This window comes from Oryctolagus cuniculus, chromosome 21, assembly GCF_051225735.1.
Source record: "Oryctolagus cuniculus isolate XC-2025 breed Fujian yellow rabbit chromosome 21, ASM5122573v1, whole genome shotgun sequence".
Taxonomy (NCBI): domain Eukaryota; kingdom Metazoa; phylum Chordata; class Mammalia; order Lagomorpha; family Leporidae; genus Oryctolagus; species Oryctolagus cuniculus.
In genome coordinates this window covers 4,604,838-4,621,130 of record NC_142887.1, presented here as the reverse complement: position 1 = coordinate 4,621,130, position 16,293 = coordinate 4,604,838, and the positions used below count along the sequence as shown (strand labels likewise).

The window sequence follows — 16,293 nt, the reverse complement described above, 5'->3', positions numbered from 1 at the left end:
AAGATCTTTCTGTCTCTGTCTCTTTCTCTCTCACTGTCTAACTCTGTCAAATAAAAAAAAAAGAGGCATAAAACAGTAAACAATTTAGACACAGTTTCCAGCTTACAGTTAGAGGGCAAGATACACAAGCAGTCAGTACTGTGAAAGTGTGAGAAGCATTGTTAAAGCAGATAAAGAATGCAATTCCTAAAGGAAGAAAGGTTATTGTAAGGAGTGAGGAGATGAAGGGAATAAAGATTACACACTGAAATAAATAGATAAGACTTTGAGCAAGATTTTATAAAAAGATCTCTTATCTTAAGAGAGGAAAAGTGAAAATGTGTGATCAGACTTCATATGGGTCATCCTGGGGGCTGTGTAGATAACAGATGAAAGTATAACACATAAACAATATTGTTTATTGCACTCTGACTTTTATAAAAAATGTAGAGGCAAAATGGATTAAATATTTTTTAGTCATAATTAAATATTAGTGCCTACTAAGGATCTAATTGGGTTAGGCATTTGGCATAGCATCTAGGATGCAACTTGGAATACCTGCATCCCATAGAGTATGTGATTTGAGTACTTGTTCTGCTTCTGATTGAGCTTCTGGCTAAGGTACACCCGGAGGCAGATTATGGCCTATGTATTGGGATTGATTCCTGATCTGGCTTTGGGCCCAGTTGTTGCATCTGGGGAGTGAACCAATACACAGAGGATCTCTTTTTCTCTCTCTGCCTTTCAAATAACCTAAAAATAAATTTTTAAAGAGAATGAAACGACCACATGCAGTGACATGTAGTGTTATATATGTGCATAAAATCAGACAGAATGCACATTCAGTGTTACATGTCCAAGGTAGCACAAAGACTTCTAAGGTAAGTTTCTCTCTCTCTCTCTGCTTTTGTTTTTAAGATTAGTTTATTTGAAAGGCAGAGTTGCAGAAAGTAGAGAGACATAGAGAGATCTATCCACTGGTTCACTCCCCAAATGGCCAAAATGGACAGGACTTGGCCAGGCCAAAGCCACGTGCTTCATCCGGATCTCCCATGTGGCCATCTTCCATTGCTTTCTCAGGTGCAATATCAGGAAGCTAGATCAGAAGTGAAGCAGCCTGGACTTGAACTGTTGCCTATATGGGATGCCACAGGCAGTGGCTTAACCTTCTGTGACACAACACTGGCCCCAAGTTTATTTATTTGAAGTGTAGATCAAGAGAGAGATTTCCCATCTTCTGGCTCATTACCCAAATGCCCATAATAACTTTGGGTGGGCCAGGCCAAAGGCAAAACCTGGAACTCCAAGCAGGTCTCCCATGTGGGCAGCAAAAACCCAGACACCTAAGCCATCACCTGCTGTCTCCCAGGACAACATTAGCAGGAAACTGGAATGGAAGCAAAGTTGCCAGGACTTGATCCAGGCACTCCCGTATGGAATGCAGTTGTCCCAAGAGGCGGTTTAACCTATTGCACCACAACACATGCCCCAGCTTTCCTTTCTGTGTAGTACAAGGGCCATTTGTTTTTTTCCTTCTATGAATATATTCATTTTACAATTAAAAACCACCAGTAGGGGCCAGCACAGCGGGTAGCCAGTAAAGCTGCCACCAGCAGTGCTGGCATCCCTTATTGGTACTGGTAGGAGTACTGGCTGCTCCATTTCCAATTCAGCTCTATTATGGCCTGGGAAAGCAGTAGAAGATGGCCCAAGTCCTTGGGCTCCTGCAGCCATGTGAGAGACCCAGAAGAAGTTCCTGGCTCCTGGCTTCAAATCGGCCCAACCCAGCCATTGTGGCCATTTGGGGAGTGAACCAACAGATGGAAGACACCTCTCTCTTTTTCTCTGCTCTGCCTCTGCCTCTCTGTAACTCTTTGAAGTAAATAAATATTTTTTTAAAAAAGAACAAAGACTGAAATAATGAGATTGGAGTCCACAATAAGACAATGAAAAAGCAACTTCTGCATTGAGAACACTTACATGGTTTCTATGAATCTTCTTGTGTATAATAAGTGAAGAGCTCTGATGGAAGGCTTCTCCACACTGAATACATTCCTAGGGATCCTCTCCAGTGAGAATTCGCGTATGTCTCCTAAGAGGAAACAACGAAGGCTTTGCTACGTTCCTTATGTTCATAAGGTGTCTCTCCAGTGTGTGTTCTGGCATGCATTCTAATAGAAGACCACTGAAGACCTTCCCACAGCCATCGCATTCGCAAAGATTCTCTCTAGTGTGAACCTTAAGGTAAGAGCTTGTGTTGGAGCTTTTCCCCAGTCACTGCATTCATAGACTCTCTCTCCAGTGTGTGTTCTCTTGTGCACTATAAGATAAGAGCTTGTGCCAAAATATTTCCCACACTGGTTACATTCATGGGGTTTCTCTCCAGTGTGAGTTCATATATGAGCCTTAAGAGTTGTTTTTGATCGAAAGATTTCCTACACTGATTACATGCATAGGATTTCTCTCCAGTGTGAGTTCTTAAAGTTGAGGAATCACTGAACCTTTTCCTACATTTTTTACATTCATACGGTTACTTACCCATCTGCTTTTTCATGTGCAAAAATAAAATTAGAAATTCTTTTGAAGATTTTTCCACATGGATTATAAGTCTCTCTCCAGTGTGAATGTGCTCTTGTGGATTAAGGAATGAATGACGACAAAAATGTTTTCTTGTTTTATTATACTCACAGGACTTCACCATATGAAAACTGTTGTGAGTAGGAAGTATGTTGTTATGCTTGAAGTGTGACCATATTTGCACTCTTTTGTTTTGTTTGAGCTTGATCATATCTGACTTTCACAAAGCTTCTCCAAGTTTATCTTATAATTGTTTAGGATTGAATTGTGTTTCAAACATTCAGTATCTGAGTAAACTGATGGCAATGTTTACTGGTAGAAACTCTCTGAAAAGTGTTTGACCTAACTTTAGAGCTTTCCTCTAATTCATCATAGCCATAGTAGCCATAGACTCTCTCCTCAGATACTGTTTCTTTTTTTTTGACAGGCAGAGTGGACAGTGAGAGAGAGAGACAGAGAAAGGTCTTCCTTTGCCGTTAGTTCACCCTCCAATGGCCGCCGCGGCCAGCACGCTGCGGCCGGCACACCGTGCTGATCCGATGGCAGGAGCCAGGTGCTTATCCTGGTCTCCCATGCGGGTGCAGGGCCCAAGCACTTGGGCCATCCTCCACTGCACTCCCTGGCCACAGCAGAGAGCTGGCCTGGAAGAGGGGCAACCGGGACAGAATCCGGCGCCCCGACTGGGACTAGAACCCAGTGTGCCGGCGCCGCAAGGCGGAGGATTAGCCTATTGAGCCGCGGCGCCGGCCCAGATACTGTTTCCATTTGGGTATATGTCACTTGCCTCAACCATCCTTCTGGAATCCTGTGGTATGTTCTGATGTTGTGGTATTGCCAGTCTTCTCTTAATGTGGAGGACCAATCAGCTTTCGTGAATCTTATTTTCACTCCAGTGGATGGTTTTTCACCCAAAATGTCCTGCTTAGAGGTTGATTCTTTGTTGTACTTTTTTTTTTTTTGACAGGTAGAGTTAGACAGTGAGAGAGAGAGAGACAGAGAGAAAGGTCTTCCTTTTCTATTGGTTGACCCCCTAAATGGCTGCTGTGGCTGGCACACTGCACTGATCCGAAAGCAGGAGCCAGGTGCTTCTCCTGGTCTCCCATGTGGGTGCAGGGCCCAAGCACTTGGGCCATCCTCCACTGCACTCCCTGGCCAGAGCAGAGAGCTGGACTGGAAGAGGAGCAGCCAGGACAGAATCCGGCACCTCAACCGGGACTAGAACCTGGGGTGCCGGCGCTGTAGGCGGAGGATTAGCCAAGTGAGCCACGGCACCAGCGATTCTTTGGTTTTAAGTTGAATCTTCTAGTCTGGACAGGTGGCTTGGGAATTTTTTTTATCATAGTTATCTCTTCTTGATTCAATTGGGAGATCACAGTAGGCCTCCATAACTGATACTGCACTGGAGTGAGATTTCTATAATTTTACAACATCCCATCTCAGCACAAACATCTCTGAAGAGAGTCCAACATCACCCACGCCTCCTGTGTGAACTCCACAGCCACATCTTTGAAGGTGACTGGCTCTTTTAACCAGGCTGCTGGAAATCCAGCACCCGGTTTTCCTGCTCAGTGTTTCTCACACACAGAAGCAAAGTCCTGGGGCCGGCGCTGTGGCACAGCAGGTTAAAGCCAGGCCTGAAGCGCCGGCATCCCATATGGGCGCCGGTTCTAGTCCTGGCTGCTCCTCTTCCCATCCAGCTCTCTGCTATGGCCTGGGATAGCAGTAGAAGATGGCCCAAGTCCTTGGGCCCCTGCACCCCCATGGTGCACAGCTCCAGCCGTTGCAGCCATCTGGGGAGTGAACCAGCGGATGGAAGACCTCTCTCTGTCTCTCTCTCTCTCTCTAACTCTTTCAATTAAATAAAATAAATCTTTAAAAAAGAAGAAGAAGCAAAGTCCTATGTGTGTGTAGAGCCCCTGGAGATAGGCTAATGCCTGCCATTTTGTGAGTCTGAAAGTGACATCGGCTTTCACAATAGGGTACAGAGATCAGAATGTTTCTCTTCTTGTTTCTCTGATCCAAGGGACAGATGAGTTTCACCTGTAGCCAAACTGGTTCAGATAAAAGCCAGGGAAACAGGGCCCCATGGGGGAAAGGTGAAAAACAATTTATAAGACCCTCACCTCCTACTTCTTATAAGGTCTAGTCAGCTTAACAATCTATCAGGATTTATATTATTTTGCAATATACTCGTGCTGGATCCTCTTTCACAACTGCCACTCTAGTTATTGTATGGTTTCTCCTGGGGACTGTTTTTCAGCCCTAGTTGGGAGCAAGCTTTTTTTTTTTTTTTTTAATTTTTGACAGGCAGAGTGGACAGTGAGAGAGAGGGAGACAGAAAGAAAGGTCTTCCTTTTTGCCGTTGGTTCACCCTCCAATGGCCGCCACGGCTGGCGTGCCGCACTGATCCAAAGCCGGGAGCCAGGTGCTTCCTCCTGGTCTCCCACACGGGTGCAGGCACCCAAGCACTTGGGCCATCCTCCACTGCCTTCCCGGGCCACAGCAGAGAGCTGGACTGGAAGAGGAGCAACCGGGACAGAATCCGGCGCCCCGACCGGGACCGGAACCCGGTGTGCCGGTGCCGCAGGCAGAGGATTAGCCTATTGAGCCGTGGCGCCGGCGGGAGCAAGCATTTTTTAAAAGTTAAAACTAAAGAGAACCAGTTAGAAATGCATGGTTGTGGGGCTGGTGCCGTGGCGCACTAGGTTAATCCTCTACCTGTGGTGCTGGCATCCCATATGGGCACTGGTTCTAGTCCCGGTTGCTCCTCTTCCAGTCCAGCTCTCTGCTGTGGCCTGAGAAAGCAGTAGAAGATGGCCCAAGTCCTTGGGCTCCTGCACCCGTGTTGGAGACCAGGAGGAAGCACCTGGCTCCTGGCTTCAGATCAGTGTAGCTCCGGCTGTTGCTGCCATTTGGGGAGTGAATCAATGGAAGGAAGATCTTTCTCTCTGTCTCTCTCTCTCACTGTCTGTAACTCTACCTGTCAAATAAATAAATAAAATCTAAAAAAGAAATGCATGGTTGTTAAACTTCATGTTTTACTTGCTACTCCTTTAGTTAACTTTTTGAATATTTTTGTTCTGCTTAACTGTTTTAGGCAAAGCTATTTGATCTAAATACCATATTATAGAAATTTATTTGTTTTGGCCGGCGCCGCGGCTCACTAGGCTAATCCTCCGCCTAGCGGCGCTGGCACACCGGGTTCTAGTCCCGGTCGGGGCGCCGGATTCTGTCCCGGTTGCCCCTCTTCCAGGCCAGCTCTCTGCTGTGGCCAGGGAGTGCAGCGGAGGATGGCCCAGGTGCTTGGGCCCTGCACCCCATGGGAGACCAGGAAAAGCACCTGGCTCCTGGCTCCTGGCATCGGATCAGCGCGGTGCGCCGGCCGCAGCGCGCTGGCCGCGGCGGCCATTGGAGGGTGAACCAACGGCAAAGGAAGACCTTTCTCTCTGTCTCTCTCTCTCACTGTCCACTCTGCCTGTCAAAAAATAAAAAAAAAAGAAAAAAAAAGAAATTTATTTGTTTTATCACTTTTTTATGTGAAAAATCTTACATGTGGTGAATATGACTGATGATGTGGAATTTCAAAGAGGGCAGTGTTGTGCATTGGGTTAAGGTGCCACTTGCGACACCAGCATTCCATCGCTGGAGTGCAGGTTTGCGTCCCAGATGCCCTGCTTCTCCTCCAGCTCCCTGCTAATGTGCCTGGGAAGGCAGTGGAAGATGGCCCAAACCTTGGGCCCCTGCCACCCATGTGGAAGACCCAGATGGAGTTCCTGGCTTCTGGATTCAGCCTGCCCCACCCTGACTTTTGTAGCCATTTGGGGTCTGACACAGTGGATAGAAGAATGGAAGTGCTCTTGAATGCTGTCTCAATCTCTCTCTCTCTCTCTCTAGCTTGCCTTTTTTTTTTTTCTTTTTTTTCCAAAAAATATTTGTTTATTTGGAAATCAGAGTTACAGAGAGAGGGAAATCTTTCATCTGCTGGTTCACTCCCCAGATAGCCACAATAAACAGTGCTGGTCCAGACTGAAGCCAGGACCCAGGAGCTTCCTTTGGGTTTCCCAGGGGCCCAGACATTTGGGCCATCTTCTACTGTTTTTCCCAGGCCACTAGCAGGGAGCTGGATCTGAAGTGGAGCAGCCAGGGCTTGAACAAGTGTCCGTATGGGATGACAGCATCACAGGCCATGGCTTTACCCACTACGCCACAACACTGGACCCATAGCTCTGCCTTTCAAATAAATAAATATATATTTTTAAAAAATTAAGAATGGGGGCTGGCACTGTGGCGCAGCGGGTTAAAGTCCTGGCCCGAAGTGCCAGCATCCCATATGGGCACCGGTTCTAGTCCCAGCTGCTCTACTTCCGATCCAGCTCTCTGCTGTGGCCTGGGAAAGCAGTGGAAGATGGCCCAAGTCCTTGGGCCCCTGCACCCGCGTGGGAGACCCAGAAGAATCTCGTAGCTTTGGATCAGCGCAGCTTTGGCCGTTGTGGCCATCTGGGGAGTGAACCAGCGGATAGAAGACCTCTCTCTCTGTCTCTACTTCTCTCTATAACTCTGTAACTTTGTCTTTCAAATAAATAAAGTATTAAAAAATAAAAAAATTAAGAATGTATTTATTTATTTGAAAGAGAGACAAGGTATATTCCATCCACTGATTCACTACTCATGCCCACAGCAGTTAAGCTGGAGCCGAGGACTCAATCTGAGTCTCCCGGTGGGTGGCAGGGACCCAAGTTTTGAGCCACTACCTGCTGCCTCCCAGGACGTGCATTAGCAGGCAGCTGGAATTCAGAGTAGAGCCAGGACTAGAACCCAGCTCTTCAGTGTGGGATGCAAGTGTCTGAAGCAGCATCTTAACTGCTGTGCCAAACACCTGCCCCTCTACTAGGAATTTTATTGGAGCTATTAAAGGTACACGTGCGACTTTGAAAGAATGTGTTCTTGAGTACCTCCAATTTAATTTCCTCTCTCAAAGTCTATGTTTAGCTTTGATAATTTATTCTAAGACTTAAATGGAATCAAAAGACAAAGAAAGGACCACAAGTTATATTCCAAACTTTGGGACTGAGGCCCTAATACTGCTAATAACACTGGACATTGTACTTTCCTGAACACATTTTATAATATTAATACAAGTAATGAAGATAATTACTACATCGTGTAAATACAAAAGATAAGTGCTTGGGGACTGAAAGGCAGAGTTATAGGGAAGAGAGACAGAGAATTATCTTCCATCCACTGGTTCACTCCCCAAATGGCTGCTACAACCGGGGCAGGGCCAGGCTAAAGCCAGGAGCTTCATCTGGGTCTCCTAGGTGTGTGGCAGGGGCCCAAGCACTTGGGCCATCTTCTGATGCTTTTCCCAGGCCTAAGTTAGCATGGAGCTGGAATGTAAGTGGGGCAGCCAGGACTCAAACCAGTGCCTATATGGGCTGCCAATGTCACAGGTGGCTGCTTTACTACAAGCTGGCCCCACACTGTTCTTAAAAAATAACACTAACTGGGCCGGCGCTGTGGCTCAATAGGCTCATCCTCCACCTAGCGGCGCTGGCAAACCGGGTTCTAGTCCTGGTTGGGGCACCGGATTCTGTCCTGGTTGCTCCTCTTCCAGTCCAGCTCTCTGCTGTGGCCCGGGAGTGCAGTGGAGGATGGCCCAAGTGCTTGGGCCCTGCACCCGCATGGGAGACCAGGAGGAAGCAACTGGCTCCTGGCTTCGGATCAGCGTGGTACGCCAGCTGCAGCCAATGGAAAAGGAAGACCTTTCTCTCTGTCTCTCTCTCACTATCCACTCTGCCTGTCCAAAAAATAAATAAATAAGTAAATAAATAAATAACACTAACTGAAGTTTGAAAAACATGTTAAGCATTAAGGAGATATATTTTTCCCAAGTTAAAATATTAGAAGTTTCTAGTTTTTCTTAAGTCTATAATATGCTTATTTAAAGCATTTTTAGCTAGAAATTTATAAAACCAAAGGAAAGCTTCATTTGCAACTTTTGTGGTTTAAAAAATGTATTTTGGGGCCGGCGCTGTTGTGTTGTGCTTTAAAGCCCTGAACTGCAGCACCGGCATCCCATATGGGAGCTGGTTTGAATCCTGGCTGATCCTCTTGTGATCCACCTTCCTGCTAATATGCCTGGGAAAGCAGTGGAAGATGGCCCAAATGCTAAGGCCCCTGCACCCATGTGGGAGATATGGAAAAAGCTCCTGGCTCTTAGCTTTGGATCAGCTCAGGCTCAGTCATTGCAACCAGTTAGGGAGTGAACCAGTGGACAGAAGACCTCTCTCTCTCTGTGCCTCTCTCTATAACTCTATCTTACAAATAAATAAAAAATAAATCTGAAAAAAACCCATATTTTTCAAATTGTGATGGCATTAAAATTCTATTCTAGAAATTCTAGATCTTTTTTTTATTTATTTATTTTATTTATTTATTTATTTATTTTTTTGTGACAGGCAGAGTGGACAGTGAGAGAGAGAGACAGAGAGAAAGGTCTTCCTTTGCCGTTGGTTCACCCTCCAATGGCCGCCACGGCCAACGCGCTGCGGCCGGCGTACCGTGCTGATCTGATGGCAGGAGCAAGGTACTTATCCTTGTCTCCCATGGGGTGCAGGGCCCAAGCACTTGGGCCATCCTCCACTGCACTCCCTGGCCACAGCAGAGAGCTGGCCTGGAAGAGGGGCAACCGGGACAGAATCCGGCGCCCTGACCGGGACTAGAACCCGGTGTGCCAGTGCCGCAAGGTGGAGGATTAGCCTATTGAGCCACGGCGCCGGCCTCTAGATCTTAAAATGTTAAGAAATATACTGCCGGGGCCGGCGCTGTGGCATAGCAGGTAAAGCCCCTGCCTGAAGTGCCAGCTTCCCATATGGGCACCGGTTCAAGTCCTGGGCACTCCACTTCCGATCCAGCTCTCTGCTATGGCCTGGGAAAGCAGTAGAAGATGGCTCAAGTGCTTGGGCCCCCTGCACCTGTTTGGGAGACCCGGAAGAAACTCTTGGCTCCTGGCTCCTGGCTTCGTATCAGTGCAGCTCCAGCCATTGCAGCCAATTGGGGAGTGAACCAGCAGATGGAAGATGTCTTTCTCTTTCTTTCTCTCTCTCTCTCTGCCTCTGCCTCTCCTTCGCTCTGTGTAGCTCTGAATTTCAAATAAATAAAGAAATCTTAAAAATATATATACTAGCCGGTGCCGCGGCTCACTAGGCTAATCCTCTGCCTAGCGGCGCCGGCACACTGGGTTCTAGTCCCGGTCAGGGCGCCGGATTCTGTCCCGGTTGCCCCTCTTCCAGGCCAGCTGTCTGCTGTGGCCAGGGAGTGCAGTGGAGGATGGCCCAAGTGCTTGGGCCCTGCACCCCATGGGAGACCAGGATAAGTACCTGGCTCCTGCATTCGGATCAGCGCGATGTGCGGGCTGCAGTGCGCTGGCCGCGGCGGCCATTGGAGGGTGAACCAATGGCAAAGGAAGACCTTCTCTCTCTCTCTCTCTCTCTCACTGTCCACTCTGCCTGTCAAAAAAAAAAAAAATATATATATATATATATACTGCCTGTTATATCTAGAGGAGGATTTTAATCTAATCAATTAATTTTTGATTGATCTGAGTTGCACCACAATGCCTGCTCAATGTGCTTGGGGGTTTTTAAGACTCGCAACAAATCACAAGATACTGCACTACCCTGGTATTTGTAAAGGTCTCATTTTTTTTTTAAGATTTTTTTTTTAATTTGAAAGAGTTACAGAGAGAGAGGAGAGGAGAGGCAGAGAGAGAGAGAGGTCTTCCATCTGCTGGTTCACTCCCCAGTTGGCTGCAACGGCCAGAGCTGTGCTGATCTGAAGCCAGGAGCCAGGAGCTTCTTCTGGGTGTCTCACGTGGGTATGGGGGCCCAAGGACTTGGGCCATCTTCTGCTGCTTTCCCAGGCCACAGCAGAGAGCTGGATTGGAAGAGGAGCAGCCGGGACTAGAACCGGTGCCCATATGGGATGCTGGCGCTTCAGGCCAGGGCGTTAACACGCTGCGCCACAGTGCTGGCCCTGATTAAAAGCAATTTCATGCCGGCGCCGGGGCTCAATAGGCTAATCCTCCACCTTGCGGCGCCGGCACACCGGGTTCTAGTCCTGGTCGGGGCGCCGGATTCTTTCCCGATTGCCCCTCTTCCAGGCCAGCTCTCTGCTGTGGCCCGGGAAGGCAGTGGAGGTTGGCCAAGTGCTTTGGGCCCTGCACCCCGTGGGAGACCAGGAGAAGCACCTGGCTTCTGCCTTCAGATCAGCGCGTGCGCTAGCAGCAGTGCACCAGCCGTGGTGGCCATTGGAGGGTGAACCAACGGCAAAAAGGAAGACCTTTCTCTCTGTCTCTCTCTCTCACTATCCACTCTCCACTATTGTCAAAAAAAAAAAAAAAAAAAAAAAAAAAAAAAAAGCAATTTCACATTGAATGAACTGGATTTGGATTATGAATTACCAAAGTTCTTCAAAACAAAACAAAACAAAACATTGGGGTCAGCATTGTGGTGCAGCAGGTAAAGCTGGCACCTACAATGCAGCATCCCGTATGGGTACCATTTTGAGTGTCCCAGCTGCTAATGGCCTGGGAAAAGCAGTGAAATTGCTTGGACCCTGCCACCCCCATGGAAGACATGGATGAAGCTCTGGGCTCCTGGCTCCAGCCTGGCCCAGCCTCAGCTGTTGCTGTCATCTGGCGAGTGAAACAGCAGATGGAAGATCTTTCTCTTTCTGTAACACTTTCATATAAATAAATATGTCTTAAAAAAAAACCATAAAGGTGTGAACAGTCCCTGTGTATAAAGGGAGGGAATATTGTTGGGGTCCAGCATTGTGGTGTAGCAGGTAAAGCTGCTGCCTGAGAAGCTGAGCTGGCATTCCCTGTTGGCACCGATTCCTGTCCTGGCTGCTCCACTTCTGATTCAGCTCCCTGCTGATGACCTGGGAAAAGCAGTGGAGGGTGGTCCCAGTGTTTGGGTCCCTACACCCATGTTGGAGACGCTGATGAGGCTCCTGGCTCCTGGCTTTGGCCTGGCCCAGTGCCAGCCATTGCAGCCATCTAGGGAGTGAACCAGTGGATAGAAGATCTGTCTCTCCCTCTTTCTAACTCTTTCAAATGAATAAATCTTTTTAAAAAAAGAACTACTGTTAATTTCGTAACTATGATTATATCCTGCTTACAATTTTTTAAAGGAGCTTTTATCAACCAGAGATAAATCTAACATATTTATAAATAATATATGTAAGATTTGCTTCAAAACAGTATTGTGTAGAAGGACTCATTATACTACTCCATTTGGGTATGCATTTGATTTACTTATTTGAAAAGCAGAGTTACAGAGAGGGAGAACCAGGGGTGTGGGGGAGAGGGTGTCATTTTATTACAATGGGTGAATGAGCCACCTGCAATGCCAGCATCTCATATCAGAAACTGCCTGCTCCACTTTTCATCCAATTCCCAGATAATGCAATTGGCAAAACCCAGCAGAAGGTCTAAGTTTGTGGGCCCCTGCCTCTATGTGGGAAACCTGGATGGAGTTCCAGGCTCCTCGTTTCAGCCTGGTTTTGCCCCAGTTGTTGCAACCATCTGGGGAGTGACCCAGCAGATGGAAGATATTTCTCTCTCTTTTTTACTTTTTTAAAGACTTATTTATTTATTTGAAAGGCAGAATTACAGAGAGAGAAAGAGAGAGAGAGGCCAACACAGGAGCATGGGTTCAGAGACCCAAACACTCAGGCTATTTTCTGCTGCTTTCCCAGGTGCGTTATTAGGGAGCCGGATCACAAGTGGGGCAGCCAGGACCCGAACCAGCTCTCTCATGGGATACCAGCTTGCAAAGGGTGGCTTAACCCACTGTGTCACAGCGCCAGCCCAACTTCCATAAATTTAAGGATCCTAAAAGGTATTTCAAATATGAAGCAAAAATAGGATGGTATGGAGGTTTTTGTTTATGAAATCATAAAATAAGAGGTTTTAGGAAATTAAACAATTATAGCAACTGCCCTCCCCAACAAAGGTATATGGCTTAAAAATAGCTTTTCCAGAAAGTAAATTCAAAAGAAATACATAGCAATGAGTGGAAATTGTAAGCAAATTAATACAATTAATTTCCAAAATCCAACGCCAGATTATTCAGACCTTCAGAAAGAAAAGTGTGTGTGTAGGGAGGAGGCAGTGCTGTGGTGTAGTGGGTAAAGCCTCCGAGGAAAGTGCTGGCATCCCATATAGTTGTTGTTTGAAGTCCCAGCTGCTCCACTTCCTATCCAGCTCCCTGCTAATGTGCCTTGGAGACGGTGGAAGATGGCCCAAGTGCTGGGGCCCCTGCCACCCATGAAGGAGACCAGGATGGGGTTCCTGGCTCCTGGCTTCAGCCTAGCCCAGCTCCAGCCATTGTGGCCATTTGGGGAGTGAATCAGTGGATGGAAGATACCTCTCTTTCTGTAATTCTGAATTTCAAATAAATAAATTTTTTTTTGTTTACCCATTATGATTTATTCTCTACAATACTTCGTTAAAGAGTTCAATGATTTGCACTCAGAAGTTAAATAGCCAAGAGGCAACCAAATTTTTAAAAAATAAAATGGAAAAGAAAGTCTTAATACTTAAAATCCAACAAAAACCTAAAAATAACAGTATGTAAGGATTGATCCATTAGATAGGTTTTTTTAAATGTTTATTTTCATCAACTTGAAGTGGAAGGGAAGAAAAGGTGGGAGGGAAGGGGGGGGGGAGAGAATCTTCCATCTGCTGGTTTACTCTCCAAATGCCCACAGTAGCCAACAGTAACATCTGCCACTTGCAATGCCAGCATCCCATATGGGTACCATTTCCAGCTGTTTCATTTCTGATCCAGCTTCCTGGCCAGCTCAAAGCTAGGAGTCTGGTGCGGACTCATCCTGTGAGGTTCACACTGCCAGGATGGTAGCACCGGGGACAAGTTTCGATGAACATGTTCGTTTATTAATGATCAAGCACAAGCTGTTAAAGGGCAGGCAGAGGGGACATAGCTAATTCAGGCAACACTAATTCTATAGATAAAGCCGGTATTGTTGCCGCTGTGCTTCTCCAATCAGCTTGAAGGTCGTGTAGGCTTCCTGATGGGCAGTTCACCTGACTGGCAATTACAAGGCGCTTCAACAGGAGGCAGGGGTGCGGGAGATGTGCCTGGGGCTCCTGCCACCTGTCAGCAGTCAGGTTAACCTGCATGGGCTAGGCAAGCAGTCTCCTAGCCAGGCGCAGGGTCACTCTCAGCCCGGAATTCCATCCCACATGGGTAGCAGAGCCCAAATCACTTGAGCCATTATCTGTGCCTCCAGGATGCCTCAGCGGGACGCTGCATCAGAAGCAGAGTAGCTGGGACTCTGATATGGGATGTAGGCATTCCAAGCAACAGCTCATCGCGCTGCAACTCCACGTCCACCCTGTGGGGGATTTCTTAAAATGGAACTGAGAGTGATGTGGGATGCAGGCATCCTAATGGAGGTCAGTCTATGTCAACATTTGCCCCCCCCCCCCCCTTTTAAGATTTATTTATTTGCAAGACAGAGTTACAGAGAGAGGAAAGGCAGAGAGAGAGAGAGGTCATCCATCCTATGGATCACTCCCCAGTTGGCCTCAACAGCTGAAGCCAGGAGCCAGGATCCTCTTCTGGGTCTCCCACGCGGGTGCAGGGGCCCAAGGATTGGACCATCTTCTACTGCTTTCCTAGGCCATAGCAGAGAGCTGGATTGGAAGTGGAGCAGCCAGGTCTCGAACTGGCACCCATATGGGATGCCCGCGCTTCATGCCAGGGCGTTAACCCGCTGTGCCACAGCACCGGCCCCAACCCCCGTTCTTTTTACTGAATTTTACTGAATTTCAGATAAATTCGCCAAAAATGGAATAGAAGTTTCCAAGAATTAGATCTTAGCACAAAGATGAGATGAATAAATGGATGAGGGTTACGGGTAGTCCTGGATGCCAGTATGGTGCACGTCTGCCTGTAACAGCTACCAAAGCCAAACCAGTCAACAGCCAGTGAAAACACGGGGGCAGGCTGGTTTAGCGAGGCCGCCAGTCCACTCCGGAGCAGGGCGCCCGGCTTCTCAGGAAGCTCCGGCTCCGGCCGGCCCGGTGCAGTCCCGGGAGGCGGGGGTCTCTGCAGGGCGAACCGGCGGAGAGCGGCGCGCAGGCTCTCGTCCGCTCTGCGCTTCTCAAACAAGTCCGTCAATGTTTGATACAAGATTTTTAAAAGTCGAACGCACGTTAGGTACGAGGCAAAGTTCTGCAGGTTTCTGCAGCCGTTTCAAGAGGAACTGTTTCGTAGAGAAACGTGTTCCTGAAGGTTGTGACACCTGCAGTGGACAGGCGGGACAGCACAGCCTCCCAGCAGGCGCGGACGGGCAGGGGTCACGCGGCTGCGGCCAGGGCCGCGGGCTCTGACGCCGCGCGGCCTCGCCCCGGGGGCCCCGCGCGCCCCGACGGGACCCGTGTCCCGGACCGGCCGCCCGCCCTCCAGAAGCCCGCGTCTCCCGCGGAGCCCCCGTCAGGCGCCCGGGCCCGGACTACACTTCCCAGGAGGCCCCGCGCGCCGCGACCGCGGCCCTCAGCTCGCGGCCGCGGGGTTGGACGCCGGCGGGCAGCGGTCGCTGCCCAAGGGCCGCGGCTCTTGCGTGGGCGGCGTGGGCGCCCCCGTGCCGGCACCGCGAAGACTTGCGTGCGTGCGTGACTGGCTGAGGGCGGGGCGCGCGCGCGTGTGCTAGCGGCGGGGCCGCGGCGCGTGCGTGACGTCAGGCGCGGCGCCGGCGGCGGGCGTGGGCGGCGGGCGTGGGCGGGCCCGCGGAGGCGCGGCGTCGCTGTGGGCAGAGGCTGGTTCCCCGCGGGCTTTTCGGTCCCTGCCGCCTTTGTGCCGGGAGCGATTTTCCTGTCGGACCTTCTGGTGGCTTACCGCAGGTATAGACGGTAGCGGCGGGTTGTGTGCGCGCCTCCTGTCGGACTCGTGGCTGTCCTGACAGAGACGCGGCCGGGCGTGCGCGCCGTCTTCGTGGGTAGCAGTGCGCGTCCGCGAGTGGCTTCGTATCTGCCCTGCAGGAGCAGCTGCCACTAGGCAGGGGTCCGAGCCGCCCGGTGGGGTTGGGGCCGGGCAGGGGTCCGAGCCGCCCGGTGGGGTTGGGGCCGGGCAGGAGTCTGAGCCGCCCGGTGGGGTTGGGGCCGGGCAGGGGTCAGAGCTGCCCAGTAGGTTGCGACCGAGCAGGGGTCCGAGCCCCATCATGGGGTTGGAGCCGGGCAGGGGTCCGAGCCGCCCGGTGGGTTTGGGGCCGGGCAGGAATCCGAGCCCCCTCATGGGTTTGGGGCCCGGCAGGGGTCTGGGCCGCCCGGTATGCTGGGACCGGGCAGGGGTCAGAGCTGCCCAGTAGGTTGGGTCCGAGCAGGGATCCGAGCCCCCTCATGGGGTTGGGGCCGGGCAGGGGTCCGAGCCCTCTGGTGGAGTCAGGGCCGGTTAGGGGTCAGAGCCGCCCAGTGAGGTTCGGACCGGGCAGGGGTCCAAGCCGCCCGGTGGCTTTAGAACCGGGCAGGGGTCTGAGTCCCTGGTGGGGTTAGGAGGTGTTGGGAGTGGGGACGTGCAGGTGGAACCCGCGGCGCGTGCTGTCGGCGCTGGAGGCATTGGCAAGGTTTGCGTCCAGCTTCCCGGCGGCCGTGGGAGCGGCCGTGCCCCTAGTTTCGGACTCTAGTACGGAGAGTCCTGGGTTCGTGGG

The 16,293-nt window shown here is 49.9% G+C and overlaps 1 protein-coding gene across 18 annotated transcripts in view; it reads left to right on the top strand.

Annotated features, from left to right (window-relative positions):
- Positions 1-16,293, top strand: part of ZNF10 (zinc finger protein 10) — a 50,147-nt gene that overhangs the window by 8,770 nt on the left and 25,084 nt on the right. For 7 of the 18 annotated variants that reach the window (XM_017338427.4, XM_089323524.1, XM_089323529.1 and 4 more), the window contains exon 1: positions 15,096-15,490. The exons of 6 other annotated variants lie outside the window; for them this stretch is intronic. The gene's annotated coding sequence lies outside the window, so the exon portion shown is untranslated. Of the gene's footprint in view, positions 1-2,038; positions 2,224-14,506; positions 15,491-16,293 lie in introns of those variants that run through there. 5 more of the 18 variants (XM_070065696.2, XM_089323533.1, XM_089323532.1 and 2 more) reach the window with 5 other exon arrangements.